Source organism: Dermochelys coriacea, chromosome 4 (genome assembly GCF_009764565.3).
Source record: "Dermochelys coriacea isolate rDerCor1 chromosome 4, rDerCor1.pri.v4, whole genome shotgun sequence".
Taxonomy (NCBI): Eukaryota; Metazoa; Chordata; order Testudines; family Dermochelyidae; genus Dermochelys; species Dermochelys coriacea.
This window is the reverse complement of record NC_050071.1, coordinates 119,035,317-119,054,711: the sequence shown is the minus strand read 5'-3', so window position 1 is coordinate 119,054,711 and position 19,395 is coordinate 119,035,317. Positions and strand designations below refer to the sequence as shown.

At 44.3% G+C, this 19,395-nt stretch overlaps 1 long non-coding RNA gene across 1 annotated transcript; it reads left to right on the top strand.

The window, feature by feature from the left end:
- The first annotated feature begins 6,648 nt into the window (after window positions 1-6,648).
- On the top strand, window positions 6,649-13,765 carry LOC122459701. Its single transcript, XR_006280550.1, has 2 exons — window positions 6,649-6,700; window positions 13,591-13,765. It is a non-coding gene; the product is annotated as an uncharacterized LOC122459701 (long non-coding RNA).
- Window positions 13,766-19,395: the final 5,630 nt, after the last annotated feature.

Genomic DNA, 19,395 nt, shown 5'->3' with positions numbered 1-19,395 from the left:
TAAGGCTCATTTTTGTTGTAAAAAGAGCAATTTTAATTTACAGGGGTTTAAGGCAATTTTCCATCTAATTTTATGTTTTATAATGTCTGCTAAAACACTGGTGCGTTATTAGTTTGTGTGGTCCAATATATATTGTTTTCAAATTTCAAGGCCATTGGTTCATCTTGAGCAAAATGAAATCAGGTTTACTTTTTTTTTTCTATATGATAAAAACATGCAGATCGCATCAAGGCAAGACTAAATTAACTCTGTCTTGGGTATATGGATTTGTACTGATACATGGACAGCTCCACGATTTATTTGGGGGTGGGAGTTATGGCTGGATGGGCATACACCATCATCCAACATCTGGATGGACATACAGCATCATTTCTAGATCAAAAATACTTAAAGTAATCACAGGGTTGAGGTGCATGAGCCACACTCACACCTAGCCATGACCTGAAAGTCAGACCAGATGTAACTGAAGGCTTTTTCTTCATCCTGGAAGTCAGGATCTATAATTCTGTACCTATAAACCCTTGAAGACATCAACTTATGGAAAACTGAAGCCATTGCACTTTCTTTCCTTCAGCCACAAAGATGGATAAATGCCAGCCTTTGTGCTCAGCCTCAGTGGCTATCCCAGTTTTGGCCTGTCTCTGTGTGGAAGGGCCACAAGCAGAGTGATCAGACATCATCCCATACTCAAAAATGCTTATGGATTCCTTTGGCCCATTTAGCAAGTGTCCTTCCACCAATTCTAACCCTAGTTTCCATCATGGCTGTAAGTCACACTGCTGACAAGTCTCTTGTTGGGCTCTAACTAATCTATTCTGCACCAACTTTAAACGCCTCTTTAATTTTTATTTAGAAACATGTGACACTTTCAGATGGTGGAAGCCAATCTGTTTCTCTCTCCTCATTCCTTCCATTTTCTCTCTTTCCTCAGTTCTCCTCTCATTCTTTTCCCATTCTTTCTCTTGAAGTGCCCACCCAAACTTCCATCCCTACCTCTTTCACTTTTCTAATCACTCTTATTTTCAGGATTGACTTTGACAGGAAACAAGATATCCTGTCTTCTCCAACAAGGTGACTTGGCAGTCAGCTTTTAATGACTTATTTCTTCATCACATAGCTGTGTTTCCAGAAGCAGAGATTTTTCTAGTTACCTTGAAGAGGAGGGTGAAGGGGACACATCCCCTATCCAGCTTTCAGGCAGGAGAAACCACAACTTCATCCGCTCTTGCCCCTATTAACTTTGATCAGGTGGTGGAATGGAGGACGGGAAAAGAAAGTTTTTCCATACACCCTCCACTCCCTGCCTTCCTATGGGGCTAATAGCTGATGAGCAAAGACTTGGCTTAGAAGGCAGTGCCAGATTCAGCCAGCAGGGGTGCTAGAGAGAAAAGTCACACCCCCCTTCTATTGACTTTACTCTTAGTGGCTTTTGCACACTATGGGAGGAGCAGTGGATCCCTACCAGCTCCTTTTCTAATGTGAAGAAGGAAAGTACTGCTGGGAGGAGAGGAGACACCCTCTAGTGGGGAGACTTGACCCAGCACAGGGCAGAGCAGGACATAGGTGGACTCAGAACCTTGAGAGCGACTCGGAGCTCTGGGAGGAGAGCACTGTACATGGGCATGGGCATGGGCGTACACACACACACCCCCATTTGTATGGATTAAATAAAGGATGTGGTGCTCCTGGTGGGCTTTCTGTGGGGCCAGATTTTTGTCATTTCCACCCCTCACTCTCTCACACGCACACATACATACACACACCCATACCCACTTTTGAGGCCAAAAAATGACTCCATTTCACCTTTTGTAGCTTCAACTTCTTTTGTAGCTGCTCCTGGCTGTGTTTAGTCAGTTGGGAATAGAATCAGGGGGAAGTACAAAATCCTGTCAGTAGTCTGACTAAAGAATTGCCTTTATATGCTTTACAACTGAGTCCTGTCTCCACCACTGCAAGGGAATACTACAACCTTAACCTCCTTGTGACTGAGTTTTCCAGTCTGAAAACTGGCAACAACTACATTTCCCTGCAAGACAAGTATTGTTCACTCATTGGATGATAAAGGCTTTGAGGTGGAAGGTGTTGCAGAAGTGCAAAGTATTAATATAGATATCATAGCTAGCATTGTCAGGTACTCTGGTCTCTTGAAACTCTCTCCTCCCTCCATGATCACAAAAATAGAACTGTATAAACATTTAAAAATTGAGGCTTTAATTTTTTAAGCTAAGTAGGGTTTATTGTCATGCAGAATAATCGAAAAGGCTGATTTTTTTCCCCTTGGCAAGAAAATTTTTGGAGCAGCATGTAAACAGACCTTCTTGTGGTGTTAATATTACCCCATTTAGGTTGAAGCAACGCAAGCAGAGACACATAAAATTGTGCTCCTAAAAAATGTAGTGTGGCAATAAATACTTTTACCACTTTTAATTTATACTGTTTGCAACTTTGCCCCATTGCATAAAAGTGATACCAGAATACAAGCTAAGTTATATAAAGGTTACCGGAGCCATCAAACACTTATAATAGTGATCATTTCTGTTCCCATGAATTTAGCCTGTTGCCCCTCACACTTCTTTATGGTCTGTTCCAAATTTTATAATGGTTACAACTAAAGCTGTAGAAAATCAGCATATTTCTTTAAAGCCCAGACCCTTAGGGTATGTCTACACTAAAATAAAACATCTGGGGCTGGCCAATGTTAGCTGAATCGGGCTCTCAGGCTGCAGGACTATAAAATTGCAATATAGACATTTGGGCTTGGGTCTGAGCCCGAACAGTTACATTGCAATTTTATAGCCTCACAGCTTGAGCTCTGCAAGCCCAACTCAGCTGACACGGGCCAGCCATGGGTGTTTTATTGCAATGTGGATATACTCTTAGTTTTTAGCACTGCCTCTTCTCTGTGGCACTGAAGTTTTTACATAGATGCCAAAGTAAATATCAGGTCAGGGGTATACCATTGACCTCATCTAGCTATGTCTACCTGTGTATGTTCTTGGGTAAATCAGTGGGATTTTTGGAATTCTTGGCCCCTTAAAAAAATCAAGCCACACTTATTTTGATGCCTGTATAAAGATTAAAGTACCTAACACTTCATATTGCATTCAAAATCACTCACCAAGTCCTCTTCTAAGGACGTAGGCTTAGAAATGAGATTTTCAAAAAATAATTAATTTGGGGGTCTTTTATTTATCTTCAGGTTTGAGAGCCATAGAGTTCACATTTTCAAGCTTTGGGCTTGAAACTTGGTTTGTTTGTTTTTAAATGAAAGGTGAAATTCACACATGAGCATAGGATACAGGAGCAGGGGCTTTAAGAAAATCACCAAATATTGCAGTTTTCACAATAAAAGCACAAGAACTGGCAACACTGGACATCACTGAAAATCAATTTGAACCATAGAGTGACAAGGTAGAAGAGATAATATCTTTTATTGGACAAACTTCTGTTAGTGAGAGACAAGCTTTAGAACTTACACGGAGCACCACAGAGCCCTGTGGAAAAAAAGAGAATATGATAATATAATTAAAGAGTATCATAATGCATACGCACAAAGGGACTGAATTAAGGTTATGGGCAACCTAAATTCTGACACTTCCTAATTTTTGAGCGCTTGACTTTGCAACCTCAATCATTTTCTTTTAACGGTTTAAAATTAGGTAGATAGATGTGGCTACCTATAAGTAAAAAAAAAATCAACAATAATTATCAAAAACAGTTAAAAATTCTAACTATTAAAAAGCTGGAAATGTAATGTAATGTAAAATGTAATGTAAATAAATATTTAAATACACTTTTTTGTACATTAATCTTACAAAAGTCTACCCATTTGAAAATTAATATTATACATTTCAGTAACAACTTTAATTTAGACTCACCAGGATATAACTACCAAGAAATATAGTGCTTCTGTTTTTGTTATGGAAGGACAGTGGGAAAAAAAACATAAGCACTTATTTAATTGTATAGAACTTGGTCCAGTGCCCATCAAAGTCAATGGAAAGACTCCCATTGACTTCAAAGGGCACCAAATCAGGCCCATATAGCACTAATATGTCTATCTCTAATGTATGTGTTTGTGTCTTGCCTCAGGATTACCCTTCCATTGTATATCTTCCATTGTATACCTTCTGTCTTCTGAATACTAATATTTTAATCAGCAAAGTATGTAGGTATTACACAAAGAAGTCTTTTGTATCCAATATTGAATTATAGATAGGTAACTAGTAAGTATCTTCCTTCAGTACATCTTCGAGAAAGGTATGTATATAATATGTTCTAATTTTCATACTGATTAATATTATAGGACTTGTAATTGTGACAATCTTGGTATTATTTTTTCTATCATTTGTTACTTACCGAAACAACCAATTATTTTAAATTACCAATTATTTTTGTTTGAGAATTTCCTTAGTTTTAAGTTGCATTAAAAGCATAAATGCGGCTCCTGCAGGATTTACAGGATCTGCCTGGGGCTCCTGCAAGCTTTGGACTTCAGTACATAAAGCTTTTTTCATTGGCAAACTCCAGCTCTCCTTTTGTTCCAAGCTTCCACTCCTTGTTCAGACAAAAACAAATCTGAGGTCTTTGCAATTACAGTTTTGTGTTTGATTGTCTCTTAGTTATATGCTTAAAATTCACGTTTTAAAAACCTAGCCCTAGATGTTGCCTCTGAAAACTAGGGGTCTGCAATGGGGTGTATTCCCCACACCGGCCCTGAGAGAGTTAAATTAGCCCAGCAGGGCCCAATCAGTCCATTAAGCTGCAGATGGGAGAAGATTTAGGCTGTGTGGAGGGTGCTAATTAGTAGGAAACTTACAATGTGAGCTGACTGGAGGGCCCAGTCACAAAGCAGCCGTACTGCAACTCAGTAAGCAGAAGCAGAGCTGCAATGGTGGAAGAGAGGAAAGAGGTGCTGAACTCGGCCCCAGAATTGTCAGAAAGGGGTGCCACCCAGCAGTGAGTAGAGCACCCTGTGACAGGGTCAAAACTTGCCATAGCACAAGCAAGCCAGGTCAGCAAGAGAGTGCAGAAAAGCTGGCACATCTATCTGATGCAAAAGGAAAGCTGCTGGACCAGAGCAATGCGCTGTGTGGTGCATTTTGTTGATTCTCTGAGCAGGAGTAATGCATGTACCCCCTAGTCACTTTGCAGCCTAGAACACTTTTTGTCCTTAAGACCATACCTCAGTGGGGGTGTGGTGTGTGGTCTGGCATATTATTTTCGTATCTCTCCTAGCGCACTGTTGCATATGATGGTGAAGTTCTACATGGCAGCCAAACCATGATTGTGTGGGTTTTTGTAGTTGCCTATTCCCTTTTTGTTTCCTCTGGAGCAACACAAGCAAGGGCAGGATTTACGCCTGTGAGTGGAACAACAAATATTAAAAAAAACAAGAGTAAGTGAGCCCAGTAAAAACTGGCAAAAAGAGAAAAGCAAAACCTTAACAAAGATCAATGGTGATGAAGGTCAGTGAGCTGGTTGGTGGTTAGCCTTTGGCTGTGCGAATAAAGGACTTTGACCATTTACACCGTGCTTTTTTCTAGCAAGGTTACGCTTATATGTTCTGGGGGCTCTACAGAGTTGCATTGCCCCAGGGGCAGCACTGAAAGATGTTCTGCTCAGGAAGGTACAAACGCCTAAAGAGCTCCTAGACGTGGAAGGCAGACACTTTATGCAAACATATTTCAGTCTATGGTTTCTTTGCAAACAATTTGCTTAGATTACATCTTCAGCTTTCCCTATTCAGTCGTTGTGGTGCATAATTGGTCATCCAAATGTAAGCAGAGTCAGGATGAGCTCTACCCTGGTGGCGAGTCATGGTGGGTTGTGGAAAAGAACTTCAGGGGCTGATCTCATTTGCATAGGCACACCCACCCTGCCTAGATGGTCACTTTGGCTGCTGTAGGAGCCCCAGTTTCTCTGTTATTGGAGCAGGAATAAACTGTTATTATCCTGATTATGTGAATCAAGGACAGTGGAACTATACTTGGCCTTTTGTTATGATGGAGGGACTCACCATCAACTAAGCAGCACTCGCTAGACAAGGGTCATGGGTTCCAAAAGCCAGTTAATAGAGAGAGGTTGGGGACAGGTATTAATACTTGGTGGTATGGGCCCCCTGGTGAGGGCCTTACAGGCTAATTGCCTCGCCTCTGTGGAATGTCAGAGCTAATTTTGATTCCATTAGGAGTCTAGTTACAGGCTGCTGAGCTGAATTCACTTTGGGCTAATAGTGCACCAACACTGAGGCTCCCTTACTACAAGCTGAAATCACAAAAGAGCTCTGAAATCACTGAGTGTTGTGTAGTGGGGGAGCCTGAAGATATATGGTGGAGCAGTTTGTGGGATGGTGAGCAGAGTGGAGCGGAGTAGTTTGTGGGACGGTGAGCAGAGTGGCTGCTGGAGTGGAGCAGTTTACGGGACGCTAAGCAGAGCAGTTTGCGGGATGGCTGGCAGAGCAGAGCATTGCAGTTTGCAGGACGGCGAGCAGAGCAGTTTGTTGGATGCCTGGAGCAGCTCATGGGTGTGGCTGGCAGAGCAGAGCCCCATGGAGAGGTGGGGCAATCAGCTTTGGACCACGTAAGGTGCCCCTTAACCCTCCCCCCCATCTCCACCCAGGTTGGGAGGTAAAACTCTGCAGATAAACTTTCCAACTCTGGGGCTGCCCTGACAGGGACAGAGACTTTTGGGACCTTGGGTGATTTTGGGTTGCTGGACTCTAGAACCAAAGGGAAACGACACGCCCGAATTTGCTTGGGGTGGGTTTTTGCTCATGGGTTGTGTTATGAATCCTCTTGCCGGTGTTTCCCCAACATAATGCCACATTGTTTCTCTCTGTTATTAAAAGGCTTTTTGCTACACTCAGACTATGTGCTCGTGAGAGGGGAAGTATTGCCTCTTGGAGGCACCCAGCGGGGGTGGTATATATTTGTCCCAGGTCACTGGGTGGGGGCTCAAGCTGGTTTTGCACTGCGTTATTGGAATGGAACCCCTAGATACTGAACCTGGCCCTTGTTGCTGCCAACTCTGACGGGCAGAAGGGTTACATTTTGCGGGCTCATCCAGGATCCTTGGGTCGGTACCCCTTGCAAGCATCTGTTGAGTGATCTACTACATTTGGAAACAATTTATGTTTTGTTTTGTTTGTGCTTATATTTTGAGGAAATTACTGTTTGTATAATGGCTAATATGTCAGGTTTGTTGGTCCCCGGCTCAGCAGCTTCTAGCTCAGAGGCTGCAGCCTCGGCCGATGATTGGACAAAAGCTCTGGGGCAAACATTGGAAAAGGTTGTGCTGTCCCCTGCTGCAAACAAACTCTTGTTGTAAGTTAAAGTTATTTGCTGGGGAGGAGGAGTTTGAGCCCTAGTTGGAGCATACCACTGAAATGCTGCAAGAGTGGGCCATACCAGACGCAGAAAAGCGAAGATGCCTCTTAGAGAGCCTTGATGGCCCAGCATTAGATGTGATTTGCACCCTGAAGCTCATTGACCCTGGGGTCAGTGTGAAGGACTGCCTAGAGGTCCTTGAACACACCTTTGGGAGCGTAGAGGGCCCTGAAGACAGCTACTGTAAGTTCCTTAATTCCCGACAGCAAAAGGGTGAGAAGGCTTCAGCCTACATACAAAGACTGGAGAGACTGCTCCAGAGAGCTGTCAGGAGGGGAGCAGTGACTGCTGAGCAGGTGGATCAGACCAGACTGGCTCAAATTGTAAGAGGAACTCAGTATCAGAACCCGATTCTACTTCATCTCCAGCTAAGAGAACAACAGGAACATCTCCCAAGTTACTCCCAGCTGATAAAAGAGGTCAGAGAGGAGGAAGAAAGGCAGGCTGCCAGTGAGTTTTGGGAAGCCAAAACATCAGAGCCAGCCAGCACATCACCACTGCAAACAGCCAGTATACTGATGGTGAGCACCAGAGAGGAACTTGCCCAACAAATGCAGGTCCTGACGGAATGGATAGCTGAGCTGCAAAGCACCGTTGACTGAGGTAAGACTTCCAGGAATAAGGAGCCTCAAACTGTGGCGATTGAGAAGCCCGCACTTAGAGCCACCATCCCACCCAGGCGAAGGGGGAAAGGTCAATTCTTCTGCTACTGATGTGGTCAGGATGGACACAGTGCTGCCAAGTGCCAGAATGAAGAAAACCCCTCCTTAGTGTATGGAAAGCTGAGGATCAGTTGGGAGAGATCCGATAGCTGCCAGAGGGTCTGGTGACGGGGACCCCCCAGGCCTGCAGGATTTGAAGATTCTCCCAGAAAAGACTGTCCAGCTGGGATCCCCGCAGGACTGATAGGGCCTTGAGCAGAGGTCACGGTGAGTATTGAAGGGGTGGAATGTAAAGCAGTGCTTGACACTGGATCTCAAGTGACTATTATATTTCAGTCATTCTACCAACAGATGCTTAGGCACCTGCCTATACAGCCACTGACTGGCCTTGGTCTGTGTGGCCTCAGCATGGATGAATACCCCGACCAAGGGTACGTCATAGTGCACCTGGAATTCCCAGACGAGGTGGCTGGGGTAAGAGAAGAGGTAGACACAGCTGCCTTAATATGCCCTGGCCCTAAAGGGACCTCTGATATGTCTGTGCTGATAGGGACCAACTCCAGTCTCTTCAGGGTACTCACAGATTACTGCAGAAGGCGGGCTGGGGACCAGTATCTGAATACCCTGATGATCCATATGCTTTGTGCTGAAGCCTATAGGAAAATTGAGAGCGCTAAAAGGGACACATCTGAGCTACCGCCTGGGGCACTGAAGTACATGGGCACGACCCCCTTAATAGTGCCTGCAAGGACAGAGCAAGAAGTGTTTGTCATGAGTACCTGGCTGAAAGGCAGTAAAGGGACGTTAGCAATGATAGAGCAGCAGATGGGAGGAGAGCTCCCTGAAGGAGTGCTGGTCCCCAGTGGAGTCATAACCCTACCTGCTGAAGCCCAGGAAAGGGTGACTATACTGATTGCTAATGAAACGAGTCGTGATGTTGTTGTGAAGCAAGGACAAAAGATAGCAGAACTCTTTGAGCCTGAGTAGATTGTAAAACCCCAGTGTGAAACTCAAGTTCTGACAATAGACCCAGCAAAGTTTGACTTTGGAGATTCACCTGTGTCCGAGGAGTGGAAAGATCGCCTGAGGAAGAAACCTTGTGAAAGATACAAGATGTTCTCACTGCATGAGTGGGATGTGGGATGTGCAAAAGGAGTAGAGCACAGTATCAGACTACATGAGTCTCGACCTTTCAGGGAGAGATCTAGGAAGATTGCTCTCTCTGAGATGGAAGATGTGCGACATCATCTTCAGGAGCTGGCTGCGAATGGCATCATTACAGAGTCCCGCAGCCCATACGCCTCACCCATTGTGGTAGTCCGTAAAAAGAATGGGAAAATCCAGATGTGTATTGACTACCGCACCCTAAACGGCTGTACTGTGGTTGACCAGTACACTATGCCTCGAGTCCAAGATGCCTTAGACTGTTTGCTGGGAAGCCAGTGGTTCTCTGTGTTGGATCTTCGAAGTGGATACTACCAGATCCCTCTGGGAGAAGAAGATAAGGAGAAGACAGCCTTCATCTGCCCATAAGGGTTTTATCAGTTCGAACGCATGCCCCTAGGGATTTCTGGAGCACCTGCCACCTTTCAATGTCTCATGGAGAAAATTGTGGGAGACATGAATTTACTGCAAGTGTTAGTTTATTTGGATGACCTGATTGTGTTTGGAAGAACCTTAGAGGAGCATGAAGAAAGACTTCTTAAAGTGCTGGATAGGTTGGAGGATTATGGTCTGAAGCTTTCAATTGGCAAATGCCAGTTCTGCAGAACCTCAGTGAAGTATGTGGATCACATCGTATCCCAAGAGGGTGTGAGTACTGATCCCGATAAAATAGAAGCACTCACTACATGGCCATGTCCAAGTAACTACAGAGAACTCAATACCTTTCTTGGATTTAGTGGCTACTACCGCAGATTTGTGAAAAACTATGCTATGATTGTAAAGCCTCTGAATGATCTTACCAGGAAACACCAGTCCAGAAAGAACAAATCTAAGACCAGGAATAAGGGGAGGTCCCCAAAGTCTCCTGTGCAGAGACACTATGGCCCCTTTAAACCATTTGGGCCACGGTGGGATCAGAGATGTGAAAGGGCTTTTCGAGAAATCATTACTTGCCTAACTCATGCTCCAGTTCTAGTTTTTGCTGACCCAAGCAAACCATTTATCCTGCATACTGATGCCAGTTTGGAGGATCTGGGAGCAGTCCTGTACTAGGAAGTGGAAGGCAAACGTAAACCTGTAGCCTTTGCCAGCCGAGGATTGTCTGATAGTGAAACTCGCTATCCCACCCACAAGCTGGAATTCTTGGCCTTGAAATGGGCCATCACTGAGAAATTTTGAGACTACTTGTATGGTGCTCAGTTCCAGGTGTGGACAGACAACAATCCACTGACTTATGTGTTAACAAGTGCTAAGCTGGATGCTACAGGGCAGAGATGGGTGGCCGCCTTGGCTAGTTATGAGTTCAGCATTCAATACTGATCAGGGTGAAGCAATGTAGATGCAGATGCATTGTCCAGGAGTCCGCAGGCACCAGAAGTTGCTGTGATACCCACGGATGGAGTGAGAGCTATTTGCAGTGTGAGTCGCCGAGAGCCAGAGGCCCGTGAGAGCCTTCAGGGATGTGTTGCAGAAGCTTTGGGCCTGCCCCCTGAATGCATGCCTTCTGTTTCAGTGAACTATATTGCATTAGACCAATCTCCCTTGCCCATGCTCAATGTGGCTGACTGGCAAGAAGCAGCAAGATATTGACATTCGTGATACACTACTTGCCAAAAGGGAGGGGCGAAGCCCAGCTGCGGTTGTCCCAACTAATCCAGAGGGTAAACTACTATTGAGAGAATGGACCAAACTAAAACTGATTCAGGGAGTGCTACACCGAATGACCACCGACCCTTTACAAAAGCAACAAGCACAACTAGTACTGCCAAAAGAGTACAGAGCCCTGGCCATGAGGGCCATGCATGATGACTTTGGACATTTAGGGATGGCGAGGACCCTGGAATTTATTCATAGTAGGTTCTATTGGCCCCGAATGGCTGAAGATGTTCGCAGGAAATGTGAGACTTGCGCTCGATGTGTTCAAAGGAAAACTCTGCCCACGAGGGCTGCATATCTCAAGATATGCAACAAACCTTTGGAACTGGTATGCATTGATTTCTTGTCTGTAGAGGTAGACAAGAGGAATGTTGGGAACATTCTAGTAGTGACTGACCATTTTACACTTTATGCACAGGCATATCCCACACGTGATCAGAGGGCCACCACCGTTGCTCGAGTATTTTGGGACAAATATTTCTCAGTCTATGGATTCCCGGCTTGGATACACTCTGATCAGGGTGGGATTTTGAGAGTCACCTTCTGAAGGAGGTGCTGAAAATAGCAGGAATTAAAGTCTAGGACAACGCCTTATCACCCCCAAGGTGATCCTCCGCCCGAGAGGTTCAACCGAACCCTATTGGATATGTTGGGAACTTTGCGACCAGAGCAGAAGGCAACCTGGAGCCAGCATGTCGCATTTCTGGTGCATGCCTACAATGCGACAAAGAACGATGCTACGGGAGTCACCCCATATCTCTTGATGTTTGGGCGAGAACCAAGATTACCCATAGACTTGTGCTTTGATGCATCAGAGGATGGAAATAGCTATGAAACTCATCAGCAATATGTATCCCGACTAAGAGAAAAGCTGCGGGATGCTTATCACTTAGCTACCGCTGCGGCTCGGAAGAAAGCAGACCACAACAAACATCAATATGATGCTATAGTGTGTTCGCAGGAGCTCCAGCCGGGGGACAGAGCCCTGCTGCGAAATTTGGGTATTGCTGGCAAACACAAGATAGCTGACAGATGGAAGGTAATACCTTACCTGGTGACGGAAAAGCTGGGAGATCTGCCGGTCTAAAAGATCAGACCTGAAGACAGTCCAGGGCAAATAAAGACGGTGCATAGAAACCTTTTGCTCCCTGTAGGGGAATTGGTAAGCACCCCTTATGAGATGGGCCATGACAGGGCAGCCGGGCAGAACAGAAGTGCTAGACCAAAGCCGCCATCCAACACAGACAGCGGACCCCCTGCAGCTAACCTACCCCTATTCAGCACATCCGAGAGTGAGTCTGAGGAGGAAGACACAACCATGGTGTATCCTGGAATGGAGACAAGATTTCAGTCTCGATCAGCTGAACCAAGAGAGAGCTCCCCCTCCTCCACCCTAAACCTTATGGCAGAAGTATTTAGGCCCATTACTGGCACGCCTGTGCCGCCGATGGGACCCCCCTGTGATGATGCACACAGGTTATTGGACAGTGGAGACATCCAGGGGGAGGGGGCCCTAGACATGTTGGACCTTCCACAGTCAGAACCGGAGATGCAGGGACCTATGCCGGTAGCCGAGGGATCCTCAAAGGAAACCTCTCCATCCATCGCTCAAGAAGATGTCCTGCCTACTCCTGCAACAGAAATTCTCAATAGACGACACAGGGTAATAAGACCAGTAAAACGGTTAACTTATGAGGCACCTGGGGTGACTAGTGAGGAGCCAATACTCTTAGCACACAGGCTTGTGAAAGCTGAAGTGGGCTTTCTGAGGCCCTTTGGAGGGAACCAGTGAATTGGTATAATAGGGAGTTTGATTTGTCAGGATGACAAATTCTTGGCTGGGGAGAGGATGTAAGCAGAGTCAGGATGAGCTCTACCCTGACATCTGGTGGCAAGTCATGGTGGGTTGTGGAAAAGAACTTCAGGGGCTGATCTCATTTGCTTAGGCACACCCACCCTGCCTAGATGGTCACTTTGGCTGCTGTAGGAGCCCCAGTTTCTCCGTTATTGGGGCAGGAATAAACTGTTATTATCCCGATTATGTGAATCAAGGACAGTGGAACTATACTTGGCCTTTTGTTATGATGGAGGGACTCACCATCAACTAAGCAGCACTCGCTAGACAAGGGTCATGGGTTCCAAAACCCAGTTAATAGAGAGAGGTTGGGGATAGGTATTAATACTTGGTGGTATGTGTCTCCCTGGTGAGAAGACATGCTAATTGCATTTCCTTTTCTCTCTTCTGTGGAATGTCAGAGCTAATTTTGATTTCATTAGGAGTCTAGTTACAGGCTGCTGAGCTGAATTCACTTTGGGCTAATAGTGTACCAACACTGAGGCTCCCTTACTACAAGCTGAAATCACTGAGTGTTGTGTAGTGGGGGAGCCTGAAGATATATGGTGGAGCAGTTTGCGGGACGGTGAGCAGAGTGGCTGGTGGAGTGGAGCAGTTTGCGGGATGGCTGGCAGAGCAGAGCATTGCAGTTTGCAGGACAGCAAGCAGAGCAGAGTGGCTGGTGAAGCAGAGCAGTTTGTCAGATACCTGGAACAGCTCATGGGGGTGGCTGGCAGAGCGGAGCCCTATGGAGAGGTGGGGCAATCAGCTTTGGACCACATAAGGTGCCCCTTAACCCCTCCCCCCCCCCATCTCCACCCAGGTTGGGAGGTAAAATTCTGCAGATAAACTTTCCAACTCTGGGGCTGCCCTGACAGGGACGGAGACTTTTGGGACCTTGGGTGATTTGGGGTTGCTGGACTCTAGAACCAAAGGGAAACGACACGCTCCAATTTGCTTGGGGTGGGTTTTTGCTCATGGGTTGTGTTATGAATCCTCTTGCTGGTGTTTCCCCAACATAATGCCACATTGTTGCTCTGTTATTAAAAGGCTTTTTGCTACACTCAGACTATGTGCTCGCGAGAGGGGAAGTATTGCCTTTTGGAGGCACCCAGCGGGGGTGGTATATATTTGTCCCAGGTCACTGGGTGGGGGCTCGAGCTGGTTTTGCACTGCGTTATTGGAATGGAACCCCTAGATACTGAACCCGGCCCTTGTTGCTGCCAACTCTGACGGGCAGAAGGGTTACATTTTGGGGGCTCATCTGGGATCATGTGTCAGGATGTTAGAATATAGATATGTAGGCCTGCCTGTAAAGGCCTATACTTTAAGAACTTAGGTGTATTTTTATCACTTAGCTAGTTACAGGGATGTAAAACAAAGAATCAAAATCACAAGTCTGCCTGTATGGGCCTTCTCTCACTAGGAGAGTCTGAGGCCTTCTTCTTGGGCTAAGGCCTTCGGCTATGCAGCAGAGGCAGCCATAAGCTGGGAAGCCTATGTCATATCCCAAACCAGTCACACTGAAATAAGGTGGTATTGGGCTGTTGGGCACTATCAGGACAGGATTGTCTTCCTATCACCACTAGATAAAGAAAGAGATCTTAAGATGGTTACATCCTGTCTGACAAGAAATCACTTATCAATGGTTGTGGTTGTGAAACCCTCATTTCTGTATGTTTTATCTTTATGGCCCCCACTTTTTTATTGTTAATCTGTCTGGTTCTCTAATTGTTTCTGTCAGCTATATAATTAATTATGGAAGGTGTAAGTTAATTAGGGTAGTGGGATATAATTGGTTAGAGAATTATGTTACAATATATTAGCTTGGTTAGATTTCAATCAAATGATTGGTATAGCCAAGAATATTACTATATAAACTGGGGTCAAACAGGAAGTAGGTGGGAAAATTGGAATCATGCTTGCTGGAAATTAACCCCAATAAACATTGCATTGTCTGCACTTCGGACTTCTGGCCTTTTGCTAGTTGCTGTCTGCGTGACAAGAACCAGGGAAGTGGGAGGGTGGAGGGAATGCCCTCTAACAAAGGACCCAAAAAGTCATAAAACTGACTTAACAATCATGACACTTTAAAAATCATAAATTTTGAGGTTTTTATTGATCTTCTTCTTCTGCATCTTTACAAGTTACATTTTCATACTTGTTCAACAACCTGAAGGGCTAGAAACTTTCTTGTTTTAAAGTTAAAGCTGAGATTCTGGTGAACTCGCATGACTTCAGGGTTTAGGGCTTTCGAAAAAACATCAAATATCATGAGACTTGTGATGAACTCGGGAGTCTTGGCAACATGGCTTAAGTCACGTGGTATTGTTTCTGCTCTCTGATTAGATGATTCAAACATTTGCAAGCAGAAGGAGGGAAATCAAAGAGGCTTCAAGATGGCCATGCAAACATATCTCAGGAGTACCTTCATTTAAACACATATTCACACGAGAATTTTCAAGAATGTTGCTTTCTGCCAATGTTACTTTTGAACCCAAACTCGCTTGTACTAGTATGTGTGTGAAATTAATAAAAAGGGACAATGGAACTGTCTAGCCAAATTTGTACTTTAATTCAAACAAATGTTTGGATCTACTGCTGTGCAGAATTCCCTGAGCTCTGGACCTGACAAGGTCCCTTTAATTAGATGGTTTAATACAAACAAATACTGCACAGCATTTACATGATTTTACAATAGCTACTCTGTAAAGATTTCATTTCTAATCCTATTTGTAAATCACACACATAGCATGTCAAAAAATAAATAAATAAAAGAAGGGGAAAGGGAGGAACTTGAAAGCCGGCATTGCTACAGCAGAATTTTAATTGCCTAGCAAGAAATGTGTTTGGGTCAATATATAGCAAAACAGCTTGGATAGTTTAAGAGTTACTGAATTCCCCAAATAACCCTCATTGTTAACACACAGTAAAAATACGCAGCCGTTATTGCCAGCAATAATATCAGATGTTTTTATTATCCAGTTTTAGAACACGCCTAGAATCAGGCTTCAGCAGGGGAAAACTACATGAGCTGGGGAAGCAGAGCAGAGCTCCCATGGGTGGAGCCAGCCCCTGTGAGATACAGGGTTGTCTTCTGGAGTAGCTAAGGATAGTAATTTTTCTAAATTAAAACTTTCACAACACTGTGGGATTTCTTTGTTTTTAAATGGCATTATAACTGTGTAAAGTATTGTTCATTATTGCTAGGCACACCTAGGAGCTCCATGGACCAGGACACCAGTGTGCTACATGCTGGACAGATAGAAAACACAATGATGATTCTTGCTTACAGTTACAGAGAGCTTACAGTCACAGCAGTGATTCAGACCTTTTGATTCCAGAAAGGGGGGACTGCATTTTTAGACTGTCACTAAGCTAACAGTTTACCCTATAGAAAGACGTGTGTGGCATTTAGGAACATTCCAAATATCTTTTCAGCATTAGAGGGCTCTTTCAGCCAGACTATCTAAGTTCTCATACTGTACACATTACTTCAGAGCAGCCTTACAAATTTATTTGTAACATAAGTAGGCGGGGCCCAGAGTATTCTAGGCCACAGAATTTCACATGGAAATCACCTCTCGTCACAGAATTGTGCTCCTGAATCTCAGCTTTCATTTCTTATAAAGTGTGTTTAAAGGATCATAAGGTGATAAATAGCCAACACGGATTCATCAAGGACAAATCATACCAAACCAACCTAATTTCCTTCTTTGACAGGGTGACCAGCCTTGTGGATAGGGTGGAAGCAGTAAAAATTATCTACTTGGACTTTAATAAGGCTTTTGACAGTCCCCCATGACACTCAAACAAATTAGTGGAATATGGTCTAGATCAGGGGTTCCCAAACTTGGTTCATGGCTTGTTCAGAGTAAGCCCCTGGCGGGCCATGAGACACTTTGTTTAACTGAGCATTTGCAGGTACGGCCACTCACAGCTCCCAGTGGCCGCAGTTTGCCGTTTCCGGCCAATGGGAGCTGCAGGAAGCAGCACAGGCCAGGCCACTGCTTGGGTTGGCCTACCTTGGGTGTGAGCAGCCACACTGCGAAACCACGGTCAAGTGTGTCCACTCAGCTCTTTGCACAATATTACTGTGGACACTCGGATGAGGTGCTAGGACTTTTGGCGGCATATACCATGGTTCTTAGCACTGCACTAAGCTGTGCTGCTCTGTGAATTCTTTCACAGTGTATTGTGGGAGAACTGCTCTTTATTTCCTGGGCACCTGTGCTTTGGTCTTAGTCCACAAACTCAGTAAAATTCAGGGGCTGTACCTTATCACTGGAGAATTGCTAATATAGTTCCTATTTTTTAGAAAGGGGGAAAATATGATCCAGGAAACTACAGGCCTGTTAGTTTGACCTCAATTGTATGCAAGGTCTTGAAACAAATTTTGAAAGAAAAGTAGTTAAGGACATTGAGGTTAATGGTAATTCAGATAAAATAAAAGGAGTACTTGTGGCACCTTAGAGACTAACAAATTTATTACTTTATTATTTATTATTACTTTATTATTAAATTTATTATTATTATCACGAAAGCTTATGCTCTAATAAATTTGTTAGTCTCTAAGGTGCCACAAGTACTCCTTTTCTTTTTGCGAATACAGACTAACACGGCTGCTACTCTGAAACCTCAGATAAAATACAACATGGTTTTACAAAAGGTTGCCAGACCAAACTGATTTCCTTTTTTGAAAAGCGACCTGATTTTTTTAGACAAAGGAAATGCAGTAGATCTAATCTACATGGCTCTCAGTAAGGCATTTGATATAGTTCTACATGGGAAATTATTTGTTAAATTGGAAATTGAAAGGTGGATAAGGAAGTGGTTAAAGGGGAGACTACAAATGGTAATACTGAAAGGTGAACTGTCAGACTCAAGGGGGGTTACTAGTGGAGCTCCTCAGGGATCAGTCTTGGGACCCATCTTATTTAACATTTTTATTACTAACTTTGGCACACAAAGTGGGTAAGCGCTAATAAAATGTGCAGATGACAAAGTTGGGAGGTAGGGCCAATGTGGAGGAGGACCATAATATCATACAAGATGATCTGGATGACGTTGTAAACTGGTGTCATAGAAATGGGATGAAATTTAATAGTGTAAAGTGCAAGGTCATGCATTTAGGGACTAACAACAAGATTTTTTGCTGTAAGCTGAGGACGGAAGCAATAGAGGAGAAAGACCTGGGTGTGTTGATTGATCACAGGATGACTGTGAGCGACCAATGTGATGTAGCCATGAAAAAGGCTAATGCATCCTATGATGCATCAAGCGAGCTATTTCCAGTAGAGACAGGGAAGTGTTAGTACAATTATACAAGGCACTGGCAAGACCTCATCTGGAATACTGTGTGTAATTCTGGTCACCCATGTTTAAGAAAGATTAATTCAAACTGGAATAGGTGCAGAGAAAGGCTACTAGGATGATCAGAGAAATGGAAAACATACCTTAGGAGAGCAGACACAGAGCTTCGCTTGTTTAGCCTAACCAAATGAAGGGTGAGGGGAGATATGATTGCTTTCTATAAATACATCAGAAGGATAAATACCAGGGAGGGAGAGGAGTTATTTAAATTTAAGTGCCAATGTGGACACAAGAACAAACTGATATAAACTGGCTATCAACAAGTTTAGGCTTGAAATTAGATGAAGGGGAGCAGTGGGGGCAAAAACCTAACTAGCTTAAGACTGAGCTTGATACATTTATGGAGGGGATGGTATGATGAAACTACCTATAGTGGTATGTAACTAATCTGTGACTGCTAACAGCAAATATTTCCAATGGATGGTGATAAGACACTAGATGAGGAGGGCTCTGAGTTACTACACAGAATTCTTTCCCAGGTCTCTGGCTGGTGGGTCTTGCCCACATGTTCAGGGTCTAACTGATCACCATATTTGGGGCCAGAATGGAATTTTCCCAAGATCAGATTAGCAGAGACCCTGTTGTTGTTGGTTTTTTTTTTTTTTTTGCCTTCATCTGTAGCATGGGGCATGGATCACTTGCAGATTTAAACTACTGTAAATGGCAAATTCCCTGTAACTTAAAGTCTTTTAAATCATGGTTTTAGGACATCAGTAACTCAGCCAGAGGCTAGGGGGTCTATTACAGGAGTGGCTGGGTGAGGATTTGGGGTCTGAAATGTGCAACAGGTCAGACTAGATGATCATAATGGTTCCTTCTGACCTTAAAGTCTATGGCTCTGTCTACACTACAAAGTTAAGTCGACTTTATGTAAGTCAACACTGAGCCTCCAATTTAAGCAAATCTATCTTGTGTGTCCACATTAAACTTAGTGTTGGTGTAGTGCATCCTCAAGAGCAGGGCTTGCATCAACGCACGGAGCACTGCACTGTGGGTAGTTATCCCACAGTGCACATAGCTGAGTTGAATTTTAGGTTGGGCTTGCAATGCCTTATAGTACCAAAACATTGGTGCGGATGGTTATGGGAACATGGAGTTAGCCTCCCATTATGCACTTACCTCCCTCCCTCCCTTCTTCCATCCCTGAAATCAATGGGAAACAAACCAAGCCTTTTTTGCACCTTTTTTCGTAAGCCTGGGTTACCCGCCATAGAACAATAAGCATGGAGCCCACTCAGCTGTATACTGTTGTTGAGAGCATTACAAACACCGTGCGCCTGAGCCTTCAGTATTTACACAGCCAATGAACGAGCCACTA